Source organism: Fukomys damarensis, unplaced genomic scaffold (genome assembly GCF_012274545.1).
Source record: "Fukomys damarensis isolate Sample0158 unplaced genomic scaffold, DMR_v1.0_HiC HiC_scaffold_2, whole genome shotgun sequence".
Taxonomy (NCBI): Eukaryota; Metazoa; Chordata; class Mammalia; order Rodentia; family Bathyergidae; genus Fukomys; species Fukomys damarensis.
The window spans coordinates 11,020,312-11,042,534 of NW_022900914.1; the positions used below are offsets into that span (position 1 = coordinate 11,020,312).

Genomic DNA, 22,223 nt, shown 5'->3' on the forward strand with positions numbered 1-22,223 from the left:
GCCTCACAAGCTCAAGATCCTGAGTTCAATCCCTGGTACCAAAAAAAAAAAAAAAAAAAAAAAAAAAATGTAGACTTCAAACTTCTATTTTTAATGATTTTTTTCATGTCTAGTTCTTCCACAGGCCATAATAAAAGACACACGTGATGTCAGTTTGTTTTGACATTTTAAATATTCCAAGTACAGAATAAAATGCATCTTTGTTTAAGGAAGCCCAAGATAATTCTGGGGTTAGGTGGACTCAGAAAAGCTTAGGCCCCTGGGCCTCCGAGTGGGAGTGGACCAGCTCCACCACCCTTTGAGATAACAGGTAGGCTGTGGACTGGGAAAATCACACTCTCCACTTTAGTTAGTGACCATGGGGACTTCAGGGGGGACAGATGCTTAAAGAGAAAACCGTAGCTTCCCAGACCCTGCTTTCCACACACAAGTTTCTGCTCCCAAGGCCGGGGGGCGTCACGTGAATCTTTCCCAGGCCCCGGGGTTGCGTGGAGAGGAAGCCACCTTCCCTTCCCCTCTCCTCTTGGTTCCCTCCTGCCAGCCTCATCTCCACGGTGTTCTTTTCTCAGAGTATAAATTTAGCTGCTCCAGGAGCTGCAGTGCGGTTGGTTCAGCAGCTGTGCTCCAGGTGGGGCTGCCTCGCTGACTCGCCCTGGTCGGAGGCGGCAGCCTCCTCCCTCCACCCTCCTCCCCTCAACTGGGCCTAACCTTCCTGAGCCGCCCCTCTGCGCTCCTGATGCTCATTCACAAGGCAACAGAAGCTGTAATTGAGTCTTCCCATGAGGTGCTCCCCATGCTTGACCCCTCCAACCCGGGTGAGGGTTTCTGCCTCCTGCACACAACTTCCCACGGGTATATCATTCTGAGGACGAGCTGCTGAAAGCAGGCCCAGTTTGCAGGGCAGTAGCACACCTTTCTTCCCATCCCAAATTCTAAATGCTCCCGGGATTTTAAGCGGGGCCTGGTATTTCCCTCTTTACCACATGCCATTTTGCACAGGGCTGCTTAGACCAGTCTGTCTCTTAAGTGTGTATCTTCCACTTCCGTGCGGGCGGTGATCTTTCCCGACAGATAGCACTTCCCCAAGCGGCCACTCTTTCGACATGGGGGAAAGGCCGCCATCTAGTGTACAAGAGGGGAAATGCAGGCATGAGACGTCACCTCTGAACACTGCACCAGGCCCACATAGGAACCGGATCTGCCAATTTCTGGGGAAGTTGGTGACATTTTGTCATGCGATCGGACAGGCTGCATACATTATGCAATAAAAGAAGAGAGTGAAAAAGTATTCTCTCTTGTCGTGGGTGACTGGCTGTCTTGGTTTACCTGAGACGGAGAGGGCTGCTATCGAAAAGAAGTCTCAGGAAAACGAACATTGGTCACAGCATCGGGGCAGATGAAACGGCTCTGGGAGCAGAAACTGTATGAAATAAGAGTCTTCTGCTACAGCAGAAGACTGAGCTTTAGAAGGGGAATGATTGCTTTCAGAGAAGAAGCTGAACCAGAGAGCAGAGAAATTACCTGGGATACTGGCCAGAAATATCTGGATCAAGAGATGGGGCTCAGTGCAGGGGCTTGGCTGTAACCTCCACCCTGAAGATGCAAGTTAAATGGTACCTCCCACTGGAACCAAAGAGGGTCCTGTGTCTGCGCCTACAGACGGGACCTTGCTGGTAGCAGTGTGTTGCTTGTATCGATCCCAAATGCAGCCTTGGTCCTTAGATAAATGCTACACTCAAGAGGTGAACTAGAACCTGGGAATCTCCCGGCAAACAAGTGGACTGGGATCCATTTGCGCTCCCGTGGCAGTGCTCTCTCCAACAAGCTGTGTGACACGGAACCAACAGGCTTATCAGACAGCCCGGAAGAACCTCCCGGAATGAGGCGCGTCCCTCGCTCCCAGCTGACCCCAGACTGAGCGCCTGCTTCCTGTTCTTCCTTCTCTTAAACTTTCCACTGCCTGCTTTACTTCTTGCTTTGCTCACCACACACTCTGCCCTCACCCGAGGCTGGCTGCAGAGTGGGGATTATAGGAGCGCTTGTGCAGATTCTTGTGAAGCGTCAGGAGCAGGGCTGTACACAGGGGAGAACTTAAAAGTGCCTCTGTTGTTTCAGCAGTCTCTCACCTTCACTTTCTAACACAGGCCCTGGGCTTCTCCCTCACCGAGGCACCACAGCAACAGAAAGTCAAGAGATCACTTAAATTTCACCCTAAAATCGAGAGTACTGGAAGACTTCAAAAGGCCTCCCTGTTCATCCATTCAACAAAGACTTAGCACCCCTTTGCTAGACTTCAGGAAGGACAGACACGTGTTGCGCTCGAGAATTTCAGCCAACAGGGAAGCCAGGAATTAAAGGGAAATTGCATGCAGGTGCCCTGGCCCAGGCCTGTAATCCTATGTACTCGTGTGCTCAGGAGGATAGAGTTTAAAGCCAGCCTCAGCAACTTAGTGAGATCCTGTCTCAAATTAAAATAAAAGCTGGAGAAGTAGCTCAGTCGTAGAGCACTTGCCTAGCATGTGTGAGGCCCAGCACCACACACACACACACACACACACACTACACACACACACACAGAACAAAAACAAAAGACATGAAGCACAAGGATGGGAAGGAACAAGACTCCTTGCCAAAGATGGGGTGGGGAATTCCCAGCCGAAGAAAGAGGCGAGGAGGGCCAAGGTCATGGTGACAGAAAGGGCCAAAAACACAGTGAGGGAAGCAGAATGGTGAGAAGAAACAAGGGCAGGAGCTGGGGCTGGCACAGCCTTCAAGCCTCTGCCTCTGTTAAGGACACCACACTTCCTTCCGGGAGCAATGAGGGCAGCAAGAGCGTGCAGCAGCGGGTACAGCGTCAGACTGGAATTCAGAAAGCTCATCCCTCATCCCTATGGGTGGAGCTGAGCAAACGTCTACCGCTCTCCAAGAGGGCACCCTGAGGATGGAGCCTCAGTAAGAACTGTAAGTGATTCAGGTGGGTTCATCTCATCTCCCAAGACATCTAGGCTAAGACCCCACAGGCAGGAGAGCACCTCTTCCCAGGGAGAGGAGCACTGCAGAGTGGGCTCCACCTGGGCCCCAGATGGTGCAGGAGACTGGGAGCTAGCAGCAAGCCAGCTGCAGTGCCTGCCTACACAGGCCTCTCGTTTCTTTTTATAACTCATCACATTGCCAGTTTTACAATTGGACAACACATCCAGCTTATCGTAACCTCTCTGTACTTCGTTCCTGCCTCCTGTACCAGCGACCTGACATGAGGTAACACAAGTGGCCCAGATGGAGGCTCCATTCCAGTCTTCACAGAGTTTATATATAATAGGGGAGGTAAGTTTGGTAAGAGACAAGGTCAATGACAATTTCTGGACCTAAATCGGAAACCAGGGCTGGAGCCCCAGAGATCCATTTGCTCACAGCGAGGCGAGGAGTCAATGCAGAATGAGCTGGCTGTGGTCACACGAAGAACTGGGGTCCCCATGTGGGGGAGCTGGAAGTGCTTCCTGGGTCATCTTCCTCACCTCAGCCCAGCAGCCCTGAAAGAGCCCCACTCTAGTCACACAGCTCTTCTTTTGGTTTTCTCTTCGTCCTAGCTCAACACAAATTCCTCATCCCCAGACAGGCCCCAAGACACACATGCCGGTGAGCCGTCTCTCCCCGGGCCTTCAGCGTACTTCACCACCATCGGAAATAACCCTGCCTGATTACTCCCCCCCAACAGCCCCGTCGCTGATGATGGACTTCAGGAGGCGAAGATCTTGTCTGTTCACTGCTGTGCCAGGCAAAGGAGGGAGCTTACACAGCTCTGGAATCAGAGTTGGTGGAAGCAAGGCTCTATAAGCAAATTCACTCCAAATCGAAATTTTTTGTGAGATAAATTCAAAGTAGACAGACCATGTTGAGCCATTCTAAGGCATGCACTTAAGCCCCAAAACTTTTCCTGTTAGGATTTTTTAAAAGTCCTTAGACTTTTTTTTTTTTTAAAGAGCTTTGGCGATTAATGTACTGAAAATTCTGAATCTCATCCTTGTTTGTCAAGGGTAAAAATATGGAGGTCTGGAGTAGTGGCACCAGGAGTCAACCTCAGCACTCCAGGAGGCTAAGGCAGGGGCAATTCAATTTCAAGCCCAGGCCACTGGACAGCTTAGTCACTTGATAAGACCCTATCTCAAAATAAAAACAAAAAAGCGGGGGTTGGAATGTAGGTCAGTTCGAAGGCCCTGCATTCAATCCAGCTGCAGAGCTGTGGTTAGGAATATGGACCAGGAGTCACTTTCAGCTCAGAGAGAGAGAGAGAGAGAGACAGGCAGAGAGACAGAGGCAGAGTGATGGGGGATATATTCCCAATGCAAAAATCCAAAGTGCTAAAAGATACAAAGCCTGTGAAGATCACCACGATGCCACAGGTGGAAAATCCCACACCTGACCTCGTGGCAGTGAAAGCACAGGTGCACCAGTGGGGTCGGTGTAGATCAAGGTGAACCTTCCCCAGGTACCTGCAGGCTGGTGTGTAAGGTGTATACGAAAAATGAGTGAGTTCCACGTTTACACTGAGTTCCATCCCCAAGGTATCTCATTATGTGTATACAGATATCCCCAAATCCAAAAAGGCAGACAATCAGGATACTTCTGGTCCTAAGAATTTAGGACAATGGTACTCAACCTGCCTGAGATGCACCAGGGACTGTAAAAGTGCAAATAAATGTATGGTTACAACTTTACAGAAAGAATCACTACAATATTATTCATATAAGCACTTTCCTTAGCCTGTTTACAATTGGCTTCCACTTGGAAAAAACTGATTTAGAATCAACATTTCAGAAACTCATCTAGCATATAAATTGAATCATTCCTACAAATGAGGGCAGAGTATAAAATTGTGCCTATTCTCAGACCGTTGTTTTTCTTTCACACTGTGCCCACTGACAGCTGGCATCACTTTTGAACAATTTTTTTTTTTGGTCTGGCTGTTTATTTTCTTTTTAAAAAGCCTTTTTCTTATTCATATCTATATATATCTATATATATCTATATAGATATATATGTATGTATGGTTGTAATTTTTATGGAAAATGCTGAAAAGTATGGAAAAAACAAGATCATCCATAACCCTAACAGCTTACAGGTAACCAAAGAAAATATTTTCAACTGTTTTCTTCCGAATTCTTTTGTAAAATGGAAATTGTGTGTGGTGGTCCCATTCTGTGCAGAGCATGGAAGTGAATGCAACAGAGATGGCATGATGCTGTAGAAAATACACAAAGCCCTACGACTGACCCTACCACTTACTAGCTTGTAGGCTTTGGGCATGATATTTAATCTCTCCGAGCTTACACTTGCTAAGCTGCAAAATGAGAATATTTTTTTGTTGTTGTTGTTGTTTTGTTTTGTTTTTTGCAGTACCAGAGATCGAACTCAAGACCTGACACTTGCAAGGCAGGCACGGCACCACTGAGCTAAATCCCTGGCCCAATGAGGAATAATTTCTATAGTATAGTGGGGTTGTGAACACTCAAAATAAAATATGTAAATTGACTGAAACGGTGGTGCTTGATAAATTCCAGTCATATTATTAGTACCGCTAACAAGGGCATCTTTAAAGGTGACAGTACAGACAGAAAGAGGAGTTTAGCCGGGCCTGGTGGCACACACCTTTAATCCCAGCTCTTGGGAGGCTGAGGCAGGAGGATCACTATGTGTTCGAGACCAACCTGGGCTACATAGTGAGTTCAAAAAAACAGACAGGAATTTAAATGCAAGCAAAGCTGCCCAAATCAGATGCAGAGAAAGGGATGAGGTAAGAACTCCATGTTCACAGCCAGAAGCCAGCCAAGGAAAATTCCCTACGTCCAAGACTTCTCCCTCACTCAAGAGTAGAAATCAGGAACACAGGGGCTCGGCAGGGTAATAACAATCTCCAGGTCTGACCACAACTGAAGGAAAGCGATCACTCCACCTGTCACTAGCCCACACAGACAGGAAAATGAGGCTTTCAGGATGAAGGCCTCAACCCCTGCACTGTGAGAGCCACCAACGGACCGCTCAGTGCTGCCAGCCCTTCTGAGGACAGCCTCAGTGGGGAAGGTTGCTTTGCCAAAGGTCTCGTCCTTTTAGGGGGAACCCACACTCTGTCATTGGTGACACGGGCTCACAAAGGCCTGACCCTCTCTTCCCAGCTCAGGACAATGTTAAAAACATGTCTGTCCACTACCAAGGTGACAAAGATATTATCTGACAACAATTATAAAGCAGCCATCATAAAAATGATTCAATGAACACCTCTAAATATATCTGAAACAAACTAAAAACACAGTGAAGAAATAGGTAATACAAGATGAAATGATAGAAATTTTGGAACTAAAAAAAAAATCACAGTAACAAACTTTTAAAAAGATCAATGGATGGATTTATAGCAGAATGTAGGAGATGATGTAAAAAATAAATCAATGAGGGCTGGGGATTTAACTCAGTGGTTCCACTGCCTGCCTCACAAGCACAAGGTCCCGAGTGCAATCCCCGGTACCAAAAATAAATAAATAAATGAACTTAAGGACCACACAGCAGCAGTTATTCAAACTGAACACAGGGAGAAAATAAAGTTAAAAAAAAAAATCCAGGGATGGTGACCCGCACCTGTGATCCCAGCACTCAGGAGGGTGAGGCAGGGAGATCACACAAGTTCAGGACCATCCTGAACTACATAGTGAGATCCTGCCTCAAAAATCAAAAACCAACAACAACAAGGGCCAGGGATTTAGCTCAGAGGTTCCGGCACCTACCTTGCAAGCTCAAGGACCCCAGTTCAATCCCCAGTACAATAAAAAAAAAAAACCCAGCAACAAGTCTTGGGTATCTGTGGGACTAAAACAGAAGAGCTAAGACCAGTGACACCAGAGTGCTTAAAGAGGAGCAAAAAAAAGACCAGGCTTTAAAAGTCATCCAAGACACAATAACTGGACAATTCCTTCAAAATGGAAAAATACATAAGCCTAGGGACTCAAGAAGCTGAGAAATCCCAAATGGTACAAACCCGAATATATCCACACTGAGGCATATTATAGTCAAACTTCCAAAAACTAAAGACAAAGAAGAAAACTATTACCTGCAGGGGAAACGATTTGAATGACAGCAAACGTCACATACAAACACACATATGCATAAAGACAGCCTCCAAAAGGAAAATGACATATTTTTCAAGTGCTGAAAATACCTGTCAACCCAGAGTTCTAAATCCAGAGAAAATACCCATACGAATAAATGGAATCAAAATATTCTCAGATAAAAGAGAACTAAGGATTTTTTTTTTTTGCTAGCAAACATACACTAAAAGAATGGCTAAGCCACCTTTGTAAAAAGAAAAAAAAATTAAGTAATCTTGGGACATCAAGAGAAAGAGCACAGAGGCAAAAATATGGGTAAATGTAAATACTTATCTTCTCTTGAGTTTTTTAAGTAATGTCTCTGACCACTGAAGCAAAAATTATAGCACTGTCTGAGGTGATTGACTCTCTGCGTAGAGGAAATATTTTAGACAATTATAAATTGAGAGAACAAAAGCTTATGGTTTCTATACTACCTCTAACTGGTAAAATGTTAACAGTAGACAGTATATGACATATCTATAAGCATTACTGTACATACGTGTACATATAACATTATCCTCTATATAGTACTATAAATTGTAATACTGTATTTGTAGATATAGTAACATATGTATTTGTTTTAGTCACTTTCCTAGTCACCAGAACATAATACTTAACACCTGCAATTTAAAGAAAAAGAGGTTTATTTTGGCCCACAATTTTAGTCCTTGTTGGCCAGCTCCACAGCAGGAAGGTGCGTGGAAGGATCTGGAAGAAGAAAGCCGCTCATCTCATGGCAACCAGCAAGCAGAGAGTCAAGGGCGGGGTCAGGAAGGGAGACACACCCTCCCAGGTCACACGCGAAGTGTGAGTCCCCCACAGTGACTCCCCTCTTCCAGCCAGACCCCAGCTGCTAAGCAGGTCGCTCTAAGCGCCCATAATCCAATCACCTTCCAAACTCATGAGGCTGGGGGGCCATTTTAGACCTAAATCATAACATTCTGCTCCTGTCCCTCAAGACTCATGTGGACCTCTTTGGGAAAAACACAGTGGACCACAAAATTCATGGTGGTTGCGATTTAGAGCACGTGTGAACTGCGAAAAACCTGAATTTCAGATTTGGTCAGAAAAATAGCTATGAATGCCTACTTTAAGCCGTAAATATGCTATGTCTTCTGTTAGTTTTGTAATTTAATAAGTACTATATTAGTAAAGCCTTAGAAGGTGCAGGGCATTTTGGCAGCATCTTAGGGACCTTGGGGCTTTAAGAAGAACAAAGCCAAGAACACTGGAGATAGCTGCACATGGTATAGCAACCTCTTCTGATGGGGGAACACGGTGCATCTGCTGGAGATGGGTTATGTAATTGCTGGGTTATGGATCCAATGGCTTCTCTCGTGGGCTGGCTTTGCTGGCTTCTTGCAGTTTTCCTCAGATGTCCCATATTCTTGGCTTCTCTGACTTTCTGGGGTCTGTTTCTACTGCACTTTTAGCTTCACTCTTCCACAGCTTCACACACTGCCTGCCCTCTCAGGGGCACACTGCCTGGTCTTCCAGGCTGTCTTCTGAAATCTGAGTGCAAGCTTCCCTGACCCCAAAACTCTTACATTCTGCATGATTATAAAACCAGCATGGTGGTGTACACCTGTAATCCCTACACTAGGGAGGCTGAGGCAGGAGGATTGCTGTGAGTTTGAAGCCAGCCTAGGCTACACAGTGAGTTCAAGAGCAGCCTGAACTGCACAGTGAAACCCTGTCTCAAAAATAAGTAAATAAATAAATAAGCAATAGGGATATAGTTCAGCAGCATAGCACCTGCCTGGCAAGCACAAGGCTCTGAGTTCAATTCCTAGTGCTCCCCACAAAAAGCACTATGTGGATGATACCAAGTTCTGCTGCCAGCCCAAGTAGTAGCCAAGTCCCCTTGAATCATGTCTGTAGAGGCCTTAAAGTCCCTAGATGGATGGCTGAGTACTGTGAAGCAAACCCCAAGGAACTAATTCCCTGAGAGGCCCTACTGGAACAGGAATCCCTGAGGTTCTCTTCATAAAGCTGTCTGATAGCCTCACACTCTGGAGCCTGAAAAGGGAAGGGTCTTGTAGATCCTTGCCCTCAGGCCACTTTTTCTTATTATCCTTGGTCCAAAGTACTTGGCTTCTTATTAATGCTAACTGGGGTGGGGGGTACCAGGGCTCGAACTCAGGACTTTGTGCTTTGCAGGCAGGCTGCAGCACCACTGAGCTAAATCCCTGGCCCTTTTAATGCTAATTTTTTAATGCTAAGTTCTTCTCTACTTCATCTTTGCAGGCTCTTTTCTTCTGATAAAACTGACACTTTTTAAATAGGCATTGTGCTCCTATTTCTCTCAGTAGTTCTCACTAAAAAGCACCAAGCAGTAACAATTACAAACTGAACATTTGGCTACCTTGAAATTTCCTCCACCAGACTAATTAGTTCAACACTCCTAATCTCAGCCTCTATATTTCACAGGGCATAAGCAAAATGTAGAAAAATGGAGCTCTTATTCCCAACTGAAATCTTCTAAACCTGGCTTTTTCAATCTGTATTTTGGTCTTTTCGATTTCTAACCAGAATCTCCCATCAAGCTCAGCTTACAGCTTTAAGGGCTGTTTCTCCAGCCAGCATCTCCAAACTCCTCCAGCAAACCCATTACAAAGTCATTTAAACCACATGGTCACAGTATAGTCACAGCAACCTCTGTACTCTCTGGTATCAAAATCTTTCTTAGTCACATTCCTCATAACTGAGTCATGATACTAAAAATCCAAATTTGAATAAGGGAAGGGTTTAGTGTTGCTCATGTTCTTAGTCCATAGTTTGCTGGCTTCAAGTCATGGAGATATGGTGGAAGGATCTGCCACAGAGAAAACTATTTACTTCATGACAACCAGGAGACAGAGTCAAGGGAGGAGTGGGAAGGGAGATAAACCTTTCCAGGGCACAAGTCACACCGACAGTGACCCACCTCTTCTGGCCAGACCCCACTTCCAAACAGTAAGTCAGCTGTAATGCTCCCATAATTTAATCATCTTTCAAACATGGATGAGACAAAATCAGAAAAGATATAGAAGAACTCAACAATGCCATAGATAACAGGCTGTAACTGATATTTAGAGTGCTCTACTGAATAAAAGTAAGACAAACATTCTTTCAAGTGCCTATGAGGCACAGCAAGGCATATCATATCTGGTTCACTTTAAAAAAAATAATATTCAACAAGTTTAAAAGAATTAAAGTCATGCAGAGGGTATTATCTGATCACAATGCAATAGGACTAACACTCAATAATAGAAAGACAAGAAATCTTCAAATACATGGAAAGTAACACCAATCTTAAATATTTCATGGGCCAAGAGAAGAAGGTCTCAAGATAAACTTTCAGGTTGCACTGAACTGAATGAAAATGGAGATACAATATATTATAACACATGGGACACCACTAGGGCATGACTGAAGGCAAATTTAGTCAGTGTCCCTGAATGTACTCCATATCTTATCTGAAAGGAATATGTATGGTATCAAATGCTTAAATTAAAAAAGAGAAAAAGATTTGAAATAGATAATTTAGCTTCTAACCCAAGAACACTGAAAGAGAAGGGGCAGGAAAGAAAACAAAGGCCAAAATAAGCAGAAGGAGTAACAAAACAAAGAACAGAATTCAATAAAATTGAAAACAGCAACAACAAAGGAGGGGGAAAACAATCAATAAAACAGAGACTTGGTTCTTTGAAAAGTTCGATCAAATTGACAAATTTCTAGCAGGACTGGCAAAATAAAAGAAGATACAGATATAAAGAATGAAACAGGAGATATCACTAGAGATCATACATGTATCAAGAAGATAATCAGGAACTATGATAAGCATACATAAATTCCACAACTTCCATGAGAAGGAACAATTCTTGCACAAACTTGTAATTTGAATAAGCTCCATGAGTGCTGAGAAAAATTTTATAACTCCCACAAACGAAATGTTCAGGCCTAGATGGTTTCACTGGAGAATTCTACAAAATGTTTAAAGAAGAAACAACACCAACTCCACTCAATCTTTTCCAGAAAGATAATCTATTTTCCAGAAAACAGATAAGAGAACACTTCCCATAGCATTTTATGAAGTTAGTTTGCTCTGATACCAAAGACAAAAAAAACCATGCAAAAAATAAAGATGCAGACTCATGTTCACCACGAATACAAAGATTATCCAAATATTAGCAAAACGAGTTCATCAATATGCAAAGAGAATCATACATTATGACCAAGTGAGGTTTACTTTAGGGATGGAAGGCTAAATCAGTATTCAAAAAATCAGTCAAAGGGGCTGGAGATTTAGCTCAGTGGTACTATTGCCTGCCTTGCGAACACACAGTCCTAAATTCTTTCCCAGGTACCCCTCCAAAAAAAAGAAAGAGGACAAAAATCAGTCAATATAATCATTGTATTAACAGACTAAAGAAAAAGAATGACATGATTATATAAACTAGTGCAAGCATCTGACAAAATTCAACATCATGGTATAAAATTAGCAGAGTACATGTACACACACTGACACAAACATTGCCTCTAAAATATACTGCTAATGTTGTTATATATTCTGATTCTTTACATAAGCTAAATATATATGTATATACATCGCCTTTAAACCAAAAAACAAATTTATGCAAATACAATTCTGCAACCTGCTTTTCTTTATACTTTGGGCATTCTTCTATATTAGTATTTCATTTCTATCAATTCCTACACAGCATTTTACTAAAATGGCTGGGCCATAATTTATCTTTATTTTATTTTATTTATTTATTTATTTTTGAGACAGGCGGGCCTCGAACTCGCAGTAATCCTCCTGCCTCAGTCTCAGAAGTGCTAGGATTCCAGCCATGCTCCACCATGCCCGACCATCATGTCTTGTAATGATGGAAATGCAGAATTTTTTTCCTTCAACATCATAAATATTTCTGGAAACAACCACTGGTGCCAATGTATTTGTGGTATCATTTCCTATTAGTAGAAATCGTTAGACCAAACCCATTTTAATGTATATTAGATGTTGCCCATTGCCCACCACAAAAAAAATTTTTTTTTTTTTTTGGTACCGGGGATTGAACTGAGGACCTTGTGCTTGCGCGGCAGGCAGCGGAACCACTGAGCTAAATCCCTAGCCCCCTCCACAAATCTTGTATCAACTTACCCCATCACCAACAAAGCGTGAGGCCTAGTAACAGTAACTGGGAGCACAGAGGAACAGCTGGATCCCACATGGCCACAGCTTTAGGCCGGAGGTGTGGGGGTGGGTGGGGGTGAGAGGTGGGGAGGGAAGTGTCCACAGTGGGAGAGTGTGGGTCAGGCAGGGGTGGGCAGGACGGACGCAGGAAGCAGTCTGTGCCGCTCAGACCTTGCTCGCAGTACCAATGTGGCACGCACGACTTCTGGCCGCATCGCTGACCCATCCCTGAGCATGCGCACTCTCACTCCCTTGCCTCCTGGCTTCCTCCCACAGGCCCGGCGTCTGTCTAGAGAGGGTTATCATTTCTCACAGTAGGTTTCTCTTTCTAAATAGCTCTCTGTTTTACTCAAGTTTGCACTAGTACACGTGTTCTTTCAATATTTATTTATTTTACTAGCAATTGAACCCAAGGTCTTTGCACTGAGCTACATCCCAGAACTTGTTTTTTTTATGCTGAGACAGGGTCTGGCTAACTCCCTAAATTGCTCAACGTGGCCTTAAATTTCTAACCCTCCTGCCTCAGCCGCTCAGAGTGCTAGGATTTCAGGCGTGCGCCACTGTGCCGAGTCCGCCCCACTTTCAACTCCTTTCATGCTTTGCCCCAGGCTCACGTGCCTTTCTGCGTGGAGTTCCTTCCACCCAGGGACCCTGCATTTCTGCTTCCTCTCCTGCACACGGAGCTCCTTCTCAAGTACCCTTTCCTATGCGGCCTCAGCTGCAGCACTCACCACCCCTGGGCTCCTAGTCATCTTCAAGGTGCTCACAACAATCTGTGAGGAGTTAATGATTTACTTGCCTAGCATCTCCAGCACCGTAGTGGGGCGGGGGCATGACAGGACTGTACTCTAGCAGGCTGGTGGTTACTTTTCTTTTTTTCTTTGTATGCACTGGGTATGGAACCCAGGACCTAGGGTATGCTACACAAACCCTTTACCAATGAGCTCCACCCCTCGCCCTAGTAGCAGTTCTTTCTTTGTGTTTTTCAGGCATCCCCAGTTTCTAAAGCAGCAGTGCTTGCTATATAATATATACTCAGAAGATATTTCTTGCCTGAAAGAATGAAAACATTCATATATATCCAGGATTAAAAAAAAAAAACAGGGTCTCACTATGTAGTTCAGACTGTCCTGGAACTCACTATGTAGCCCAGGCTAGTCTCGAATTCACAGCGATCCTCCTGCCTCAGCCTCCTGAGTTCTGGGATTACAGGCCTGCGCCACCACACCTGGCTTATATCCAGGATTTTTAAAATAAGGGCTTCATTCTCTTTTCACTTAAAAATATTACAAAAATACTATTCTATGTCAGAATGTATACAGAAGGATAAATCCACCCCATAACAAGTTATCGCATTACTTATGTCTGAACCACGTTATCAAACAATTTCCATACTGATAAATACTTGTATAATTTCCAGAGTCTTCGGGGGGGGGGTTATGAATAGTGCTTTAAAGAACTTTCTTTTACAAATATTCTTGCATCCTTGGATGAATTTTTTGTCTTTGTTTTTGAGGCAGGTTCTTACTAGTAGTTCGGGCTGCTTTGAATTCACTATGTAAGTCCAGGCTGGCCTCTAACTCATGGCAAATCTCCTGCCTCAGCCTCCCAAATTCTGGCATCACAGGTGTGCACGACAACACCCAGTTTGGATGAATGTTTTCATAGATTAAGTCCCAAGAAGGAGAATTGCTGGTTTAGAGTCTTACTTGGTTTTAAACAGATACTATGGCATTGGAGAATACACAAGGGTTTCACTTGGGAAGATGTGGGTGTGACCCACCTTTTCCATGGGCTTCCTCTGTGGCATTCAGAGCCTCTTTCAGACTCAGTATCCTGGCAAAAACTCACCTACTGTCTCTACATTCATATGAGATCATCGGTATACAATTAGCTCCCAGAATGTAAGGTTCTGTACTGAAGGAAAACATATAATCAAGCAATGTGACATAGCAGTTAAGGGGATGGGTGGGGTGGCTTAAGTGCCATACTGCTGTGTGGTGCATGCAAGATGGGGACAGTACAGGTACCCACCCCACAGGGCTGTGAGGATTACACAAATTAATGTGGGATAGTTATGAGATGCTGAGTAGCACACAGTAAATAATGTATAAGTACTATCATATTTTATTGCTTGTATTGGTGCCGTTGTGATTCACCTGAGACCATAAAGCATAATTAAATGCTTCCTGATACTTTTCTGAAAAAGTCCTCACGTGTTCACAACAGTTTTTCTTGTCCTTGAACCTAATATTTGTCACGCGTCATTAAATTTGCCACAATTTCAATTCACTCGTGTCGCACAGAATACTACATATATTTCTGCTCTCCCTTCAAGATATGGCGCTCAAAACCTGGGTTGAAAAAAAGAAAACCCTAAGGTTGCTCAATGATTTCTAGGAAATAAACACAATGACAGAGTGCTTCTCGGAGTGATTATTTCAAAAAAGGAAAGGAAAAAGAAAGAAAAGGCCACCAGTATGTTATACTGCCACACACCACCCTCAAGAGCCCTCACAGGGTGATTCTCACCTTAGCATTCAGATGGTGAATTCTCAGAAGACACAGCTCAGCCTGCTCTAGGGCTTTCTGTAGGATCCTGGCTGCACCAGGAAAACAGAGCCGCTACAGTGCACACAGTTAATGCCCAGCCCAGTACATGGCAGATGACCTGTGGTTTCCCAAGAACACAGTAGGATACAATGGCCACGGTACTGGGGGAAGACCAGGCTATTGGCGTGTTCATTCTCTTTGAAGTTTTGTACGTATTCTCTTTCTCCCTCCTCCTCCCTTTCTCTTTCTCAAGAAGCATCCATTTGTTCCTTCCGAAGTCCATTGTGTGTGTCTGTGTGAATGTTTATAAGGTTGGGGATCAAATCCAAAGCCTTGTACATGCAAGTGTTCTATCACAGAGTCACACCCCACTCCTCCAAAATTCACTTTGGAGCCAGGGAACCTCTCTGCAGAGGTAATAATGGAATAGCTATGAGCACCTTTCCATGTTACTGATGCAGTTACTTTTGAATCAGGCATAGTGGCCCACACCTATAATCCCAGGTACTTAGGAGACTGAAGCGGGAAGAGCAGGTCACTGCAAGAGTAAGAAGACAGTGGCAAAGAACCAATGGCCACCATCTTTTATACCCTTTATCAGGGGTCAGATATGGGCCCTCAGAAGCTGTTTTACACAGGTGCATCAGCTGTGATTTCACAGCTCTCCATGACTGACAGGTCACACTCTCTAATGTCCTGCCTCATCAACATAAAGCAAAGGAACAGATCACCAACTGTTCCCCAGTTCGTGAAAGTTTCTGTTTGCAAACAACTCGGTTTACAAATAAAAATGCTCAGCAACATTTTGCTTCCATTTGCAAACTCCACACTGGATGACAAACATGGCCCGTGGCCTTGTTCCCCAAAATTTTAAAACAAAGTTAATAAAGGGAGGCACCACTGGGATTGAACTGGTGAGAAGTTGCTGGGGTGCAAGCTATGGCAGTGATGGTGGACCTCTTACAGCTTTCAATGAAACTAACAGCCCTAGTTCTCCACCACTAAGCTAGGGCACTGTGAGAAAAGGTCATTAGCTATAGGATGTCAGAGGATGAAACTACAACTTCATTTCAAGATCTAAACTGACTATATTTTTGATTCTAAAATCAGGCGACACTTTGTTCTATAAAACAGAGTAAGTATTCCAATGAATCAAACAATGGAGGACGGTCTTACAGACTCAAAAGGGTGAACAAAGCCAGGTGTGGTGGCACATACCTGTAATCCCAGCACTCTGGGAGGCTGAGGCAGAAGGGTCACAAGATGGGGCCTAGCTTGGGCAGTACAGTGACTTAGCGAGACCCTGTCTCAAAATAACACCTCAAACAAAATTGGGCTAGGAGTGTAGCTCTGTGAAAAAGCTCTGGTTTGATCTCCAGTCCTAGGGTAGGGAGGAAGGTTAAAGAAAGCAGAAGCAAAAAAACCAAATAGATTGATGTATTATTTCCCTTACAAGGTGGAGAAAAGGACACAGAACAATAGGTAAATAACACAAGGCCACTTCAGGTTACCTTTTCAATGTAAGGAATGAGGCAGAGGGAACTTCCTTATTGTGCCAGGTGAAACTGGATTATTTGAGAAATTGGGTCACTGCCTTTCTAGTCCTGATTTTGGGAGACATTCAGATAAATAACTTAGTTTAAATTTGGCATTGGATTTTAGTTTTAGTTTAGGAGATGTGACTCCATTTTTAATTCAGTCTGGTCTATTGAGGCCTACTGCAATGGCCTAGTCCAAGACAATGGCCCCTATAATTTTTTTTTAACAAGTTCACACAAGACAGAGATGATAATGCTTGCAGCAACAGGATGGGAGAGATTATGGTTCATAAACAGACCCAAGAGGAAAGTGGTAGCCCTAGGTCTCAGGAAATGTTTGAGAAGATGTGGGTTCTATTCAGAAATGCTGAAGGAGATTTAGGTAGTTCACTTCCAATGGTCTTCAATCTGCAAAGACACAGGGGTAGAGGCCCTAGCATTTCAGAACTGGAGAAGCTAGGAGGAAATTTACTAAGCTGCAAGAAGTACGAGGAGGCAAAAGGGAGCTAACAGCAAGTAAAAGGCAAAAGAGACAAAAGGCTGAAGCTGCCCATGGTGGCACCTACTATAACCCCAGAACACCAGAAACTGTGGTAGAAGCTTCTTCAGTTCAAGGCCAGCCTGGGCTACACAGCCCTGCGGCAATAAACAAACCAAGGCTGACTGTGGATACTGTGTATGAAAGGAGGTGGTCTCAACTGTACAGGAGCAGCTCTTGTGTGCGAGTCCTCCAAACAGAGAGAAAGAAATCCAGAGCAGAGAAGAGATCCACAGAAACACCATCAGAAGGGTACTTCAAGGCCGGGGATTTAGCTCAGTGGTTCCACAAACAAAATCATCGAGTTTGGTATGTTGTGCAATCCTAGCTCCCTGGGAGGCCGAGGCGGGAGGATAGAAAATTCAACCCAGTCTGGGCAATTAATTCAACCCAGTCATTAAGACTTTGTGAGATTCTGTCTCAAAATTTAAAAATAAAACATAAAAAGGGCTGGAGATATAGCTGAGTGCAAAGGCCCTGGGTTTAATCCCCACTCCTACATTCAAAAGAAAACAAAAATGAAAGTCACGGACTCTTCTATGGGACAAAGCCCACAATTTAGACAGGAAGTAGCAACAAGGATGAAGAACCAGGGTATATCGGAGCATATTAGTATACACTTATTTCTGATTTTATGCACTCAGAGTATATCAGCAGATGTGATGGAGAAATGCAAAGCTGGTTCAGTGTTATATATGGGCTTCTGTAATAAATCAAAAAATAGAATAAGGACAGAAAATATGGTTTTAAATAAGTACTAGAATAAAATTTGATTAATTGTATACCCATTCTTTACTTTTTTTAAAAAGAAACATTACAGAGCCAGGTGGATTGCAAGTCCAAGTCCAGCCTGGACTACATAGTGAGACTCCTCTCTAGAAGCAAAAAATAAAATAAACTTTAAAAACAAATTTTAGAAATTTATTGGAGTTTTTGTTTTATTTTTATTTTTGAGATAGGATTTCCCTATGTAGTTCAGGCAGGCTGGCCTCAAACTCATGGTGATTGCCCTGCCTCAGCCTCCAGGGGGCCGGGAATATAGGCCTGCACCACCACTCCCGGTTAGGAATTTACTGGAAAGAAATATCCGTACATATTCAAAGATATAGGCAAAGATTTAAAAAGAAATAAAAGCCAAAGTGATTGGAAAGTAGTAGCCAGATTATGATCATTTATAAATAAGGAAATTATTCTATCCAGAAAATTAAGGAAAACAAGCAACAAAATCATTACTTTTCCTGTAAGACAAATAACCAGTTGGCGTTACATAATATGGGAAGTTCCCCTGTACAGAAACAAACCTCTATATTGTAATTTGCTTAGGCTGCCACAACAAGATATCTCACACTGGGAGGCTTACACTGAAAAGTGTCTTCTCGCAGGGGGTTGGAATTCAGATCGGGCAGGCAAGGCGACGCCTACAGCCCCTCTGCCCAGGCCTGAGAATGCCTGGCCTTCTTCCCAGGTGCTCCCGCGTGGTGTGTTCCTTATGTAGGATCCCGGTCCCCAGTTGTATCTCTGTGCTTCCTTCCCAATCTGCAGCCTCATAAGGACAGCAGTCAGGTTGGACCAGTGTCCACCGGATGCCCCATTTCACTTTGATCAACCTGTAAAGTTTCCAGATTCAAATTCAGTCACACTCTGAGATTCTGTGAAGATTTCAACATACGATGGGGACAGTGTCACAATTCCACCATAACGGTCTCAAAACATAGGCATTACCTTATCATGTCCCTGAAAAGGATATATTAGTGACCCAGAGGAAAAGGTTAATTCAATGACATTTTTTTTTTTTTTTGTACCGGGGTTTAAACTCAACTCAGGTCCTTGAGCTTGAGAGGCAGGTACCAGAACCATTAAGCTAAATCCCTTATGAAGTTTGACCAAAAGTCATAAAAAGAATACTTGAGAAAATGGAGAAATGCACCACGTTCTTGCTGGGAAAGTCTTAGTATTATAGAGTTCTGTTAAAATGTCAGTTTATTCCAAATTACTTACAAAGTCCAACAGCGTATTTTTTTCAAACATCTCGTCCTTGCCTTTTCCTTTTCCTTCCATGTCTGTTACATTACATTCGATTGTATATTCTCTATTTCTAGTTGGCACGATACTATCAGGTTAAGACCCGTAATCAACATATTTAGCAATCATCACCCCACCAGTCTCTTAGGATAAAGCCTCTGGCTTATCTTTGAAAATGTGAAAATCCTGTCCTGTCCTCAGTCTACCTATAAATAGTGCTGTGTAGTCACTATTTACTTTTATGGTGCTGGGAATTGAACCCAGGTCCTTCACAGAGCTACATCACTGGCACTTTTACTTTTTTTTTTAACTTGGAGACAGGGTCTAAGTGAGTTTCTAAATTGTCCAACTGGGCTCAAACTCCCAAACCTCTGGACTCAACTCCCAGAGTGCTGATATTGCAGGCAAGTACCATCAAGCCGGACCTGTAGTCGTTCTTATTAAAGTTAAACCTGTCCCTTCAGTTCCATTTCTACCCGCCCTGTGGACTCTTAACTCTGCACATCACATCTAGATCAGCCTTTTAAAAATATGATTTTACCAACTTCTTCCAAGTGTACAAATACGTACTTGATAATGTTACTGGGTGGGCTTGGACGAGTTAATCACTGTGCTTCAGTTAACTTGTCTATAAAACAAGGATGACAACAGTACTTACCTCATAGAGGTATCAAAATTAAAGCAGCTAACAATTTAGTAGCAGGGCTGGGGATTTCGCTCAGTGGTTCTGCCACCTGCCTCACTAAGCCCAAGGTCTCAAGTTCAAGCCTCTGTACCAAAAACAAAAACAAGAAACCAATTTAGTAGTAGTTTTGTTTTCTTGTTGATACAGGGCCTCCCTTTTGTGGTCAGCACTGGCCTTGAACTTGCTATGTAGCCTAGGCTGGTTTCAAACTCCTGATCCTCTTGCCTCAGCCTCCCAAGTACTAGAATTATAGGTACGTGCTACCATTCTTGGCAAGCGGTTAACATTTTAAAACAGAACAGGAAATACTTTATATACAGTTGTTACATAAATAATGTCTCAATTGTTTTACTTGTTTAAAGTACTCTTTTCAGTCAGTTTTGGTCAGTTTTGACCCTATACTTCCTTTCTCAATGATTAAACTCAGGGGCTGGAGATTTAGCTCAGTGGTTCCACCACTGCCTCACAAGTGCAAGGTCCTGAGTTTGAAACCTGGTACAAAAAAAGAAGAAGAAAGATTATGGGAACTGAATGAAAATATTTATGGATCAGGTCTGATGAGGGCCAGGCTTGGTGGCCCACATGCCTAGAATCCCAGCACTCTGGAGGGGAGGCTGAGGCAGGAGGATCACCATGAGGCCAGCCAGATCTACATAATGAGTTCAAGGCCAGTCTGAACTCTGTAAAGAGACCCTGTCTCAAAAAACAAAAACTGTTAGGGACCTGATGCTGCCATCACAGGTTGCATTTTCCTGGTTCTTCTTGCCTCTAAAATGACCTCATGCTCTTTTCTTTAGTTTCCCTCCCCCTAAGGCCACAGCAGTCGGGAGAGGTTAAGCCTGTTTCTATAGGAGAGAACCCATAAAGGTCAACCTGGCCTGTGACAGGTTAAAGGTAGCCCATTCCTCATAAATAATCGACAGCCCACCCCCCAAATCAATAAAAGGACCTTCCCTTCTTTGTTCTCTCTTTATCTTCCTCTCTCTCCTTTCTCTCTCTCTTCCCTCTCTCCTCTCTCCCTAACCTGCCTTCCCTAATAAAATCTCCTGTCCGACCTCTCCGGTGTGTGGCCTAGTTGTTGAGCGTCCCGTGCCTCTACAAAAACAAAAAATCAGGGTTGATGAGGAGTCAAGTGAGGATTTGCTGCAGAACCTCTATCCCACAGGGACCTTGCAAAATAACCACAAGTATTAGCTTATATTTTTCATGACAGACAAACATCATCATATTTTTCTGTTACCCTTGAAAATCAACAGATGTAGTTGCCTAGGAAGTTCGAAAGGTGTGGGAAACAAAACCTTCCATTTTAAGCACTGATGAGGGTTAAGGGAACAGCTACCCTTTTGACAAATTTCAGAGTAATTAGGCAGAAAATCTCTCTGGTAGTGGACACTAAATTTTCTCATTTTTTTCCTACTACTGGGTGTTGGGCCCCTTCGCCTTTGCATTGGGCTTCATTCCCTGCCCTTTATTTTTTATTTTGAGACAGGGTCTCACTAAGTTACCCAGGCTGGCCTTGAACTTGCGATCCTCCTGCCTTAGCTTTCTAGACTGCTGATATTACTGGCTTGTGCCACCATTCCTGGCTTACAAATTTTCTCTATGTTTCTGAGAATCACTTTCACTACCAACAGAAAACGCAGGGAGTTCAAAATAAAAAGTTGAGTACACTTTAAAAATCCTTTTTTCCCCACAGATGTATTTCAGGAGTTCCTATGGGCTCAGACTCAAAAGACCTGGGCTTTTGTAAAACAGCCTTCGCTAATATAGGACCAGGGGAAGTGGCCTTGAAGAAATGATAACGGAGCACGTTAAGCACCTGGATACCTGCTTTGTCTAGAAAACATCCTATTTTCATTTGTCGTCTCTGGGCCTCATTGGACAGAGAAAGCTAGGCCTCATCTGCCACCTGGTGACGCTGATGACGCACGATGAGTCCCAGCTGCTGCCATTAGCAAGGCTGCGTGGTCTCCTTTAAGAAGCTGACTCACGTGGACGCTGTGTTGTGCGCTCTCAGCTGGGAAGGGGGTGTATCCCGAGCCGCACCACATTGGCTGCCTCGGGAGAAGGGGCAAAATTAGCCTCTTTGATTGGCTGTACGGGCCGAGGTGTTGTGTCGGGGGCGGAGTAAGGCTCAGCAGGCCCGCCCCGCGTCTGAGGCTTCTGGGAGGGGTGGGCCGCCAAGGGGAGAGGAGTAGGGGTGGGGGAGGGTGAGCCAGAGGAGGGGCGGGGTCCAGCGGAAGGGGCAGAGTGCCAGAGAGAGGGGCGGGGCCTGAAAGCGAAGGGCGTTCTGAGCCAACCGGGAGAGCCGACCGCAGGAGGGGCGGAGCCACGCCGGGTGATTGACGCGGAGGTCTAACCCCGAGAAAGGCGGGGCCAAGGCCGGGGCCTGACTAAACTGGAGAGTCTGGTAGCTTAGGGGCTTCGTCCCAGCTAAGGAGCGCAGAGCTGCTGGCAGCAGGCATCTCACCGCCGCCCGGGGTGAGTGGGGAGGCGGGGGACGAGGACAGGGCCGGTGGGCGGCCTTGAAGCCCTCGGAGAGCGGCCCGGCGGGGACCCAGGCAGGAAGTGC

General features: G+C 44.3%; 1 protein-coding gene and 1 long non-coding RNA gene across 5 annotated transcripts in view; one reads left to right on the forward strand and one right to left on the reverse strand.

Annotated features, from left to right (window-relative positions):
• Positions 1 to 17,952: 17,952 nt before the first annotated feature.
• On the reverse strand, positions 17,953 to 21,856 carry LOC104848634. Its single transcript, XR_776484.3, has 3 exons — positions 21,479 to 21,856; positions 19,625 to 19,736; positions 17,953 to 18,551 (listed from the first exon to the last, which is right to left on the reverse strand). It is a non-coding gene; the product is annotated as an uncharacterized LOC104848634 (long non-coding RNA).
• A 166-nt stretch (positions 21,857 to 22,022) lies between these two features.
• Positions 22,023 to 22,223, forward strand: part of Ypel5 (yippee like 5) — a 14,060-nt gene continuing 13,859 nt past the window's right edge. For 3 of the 4 annotated variants that reach the window (XM_010604678.3, XM_010604679.3, XM_010604682.3), the window contains exon 1: positions 22,023 to 22,132. The gene's annotated coding sequence lies outside the window, so the exon portion shown is untranslated. The remainder of the gene's footprint in view (positions 22,133 to 22,223) is intronic. The other variant, XM_010604676.3, reaches the window with a different exon arrangement.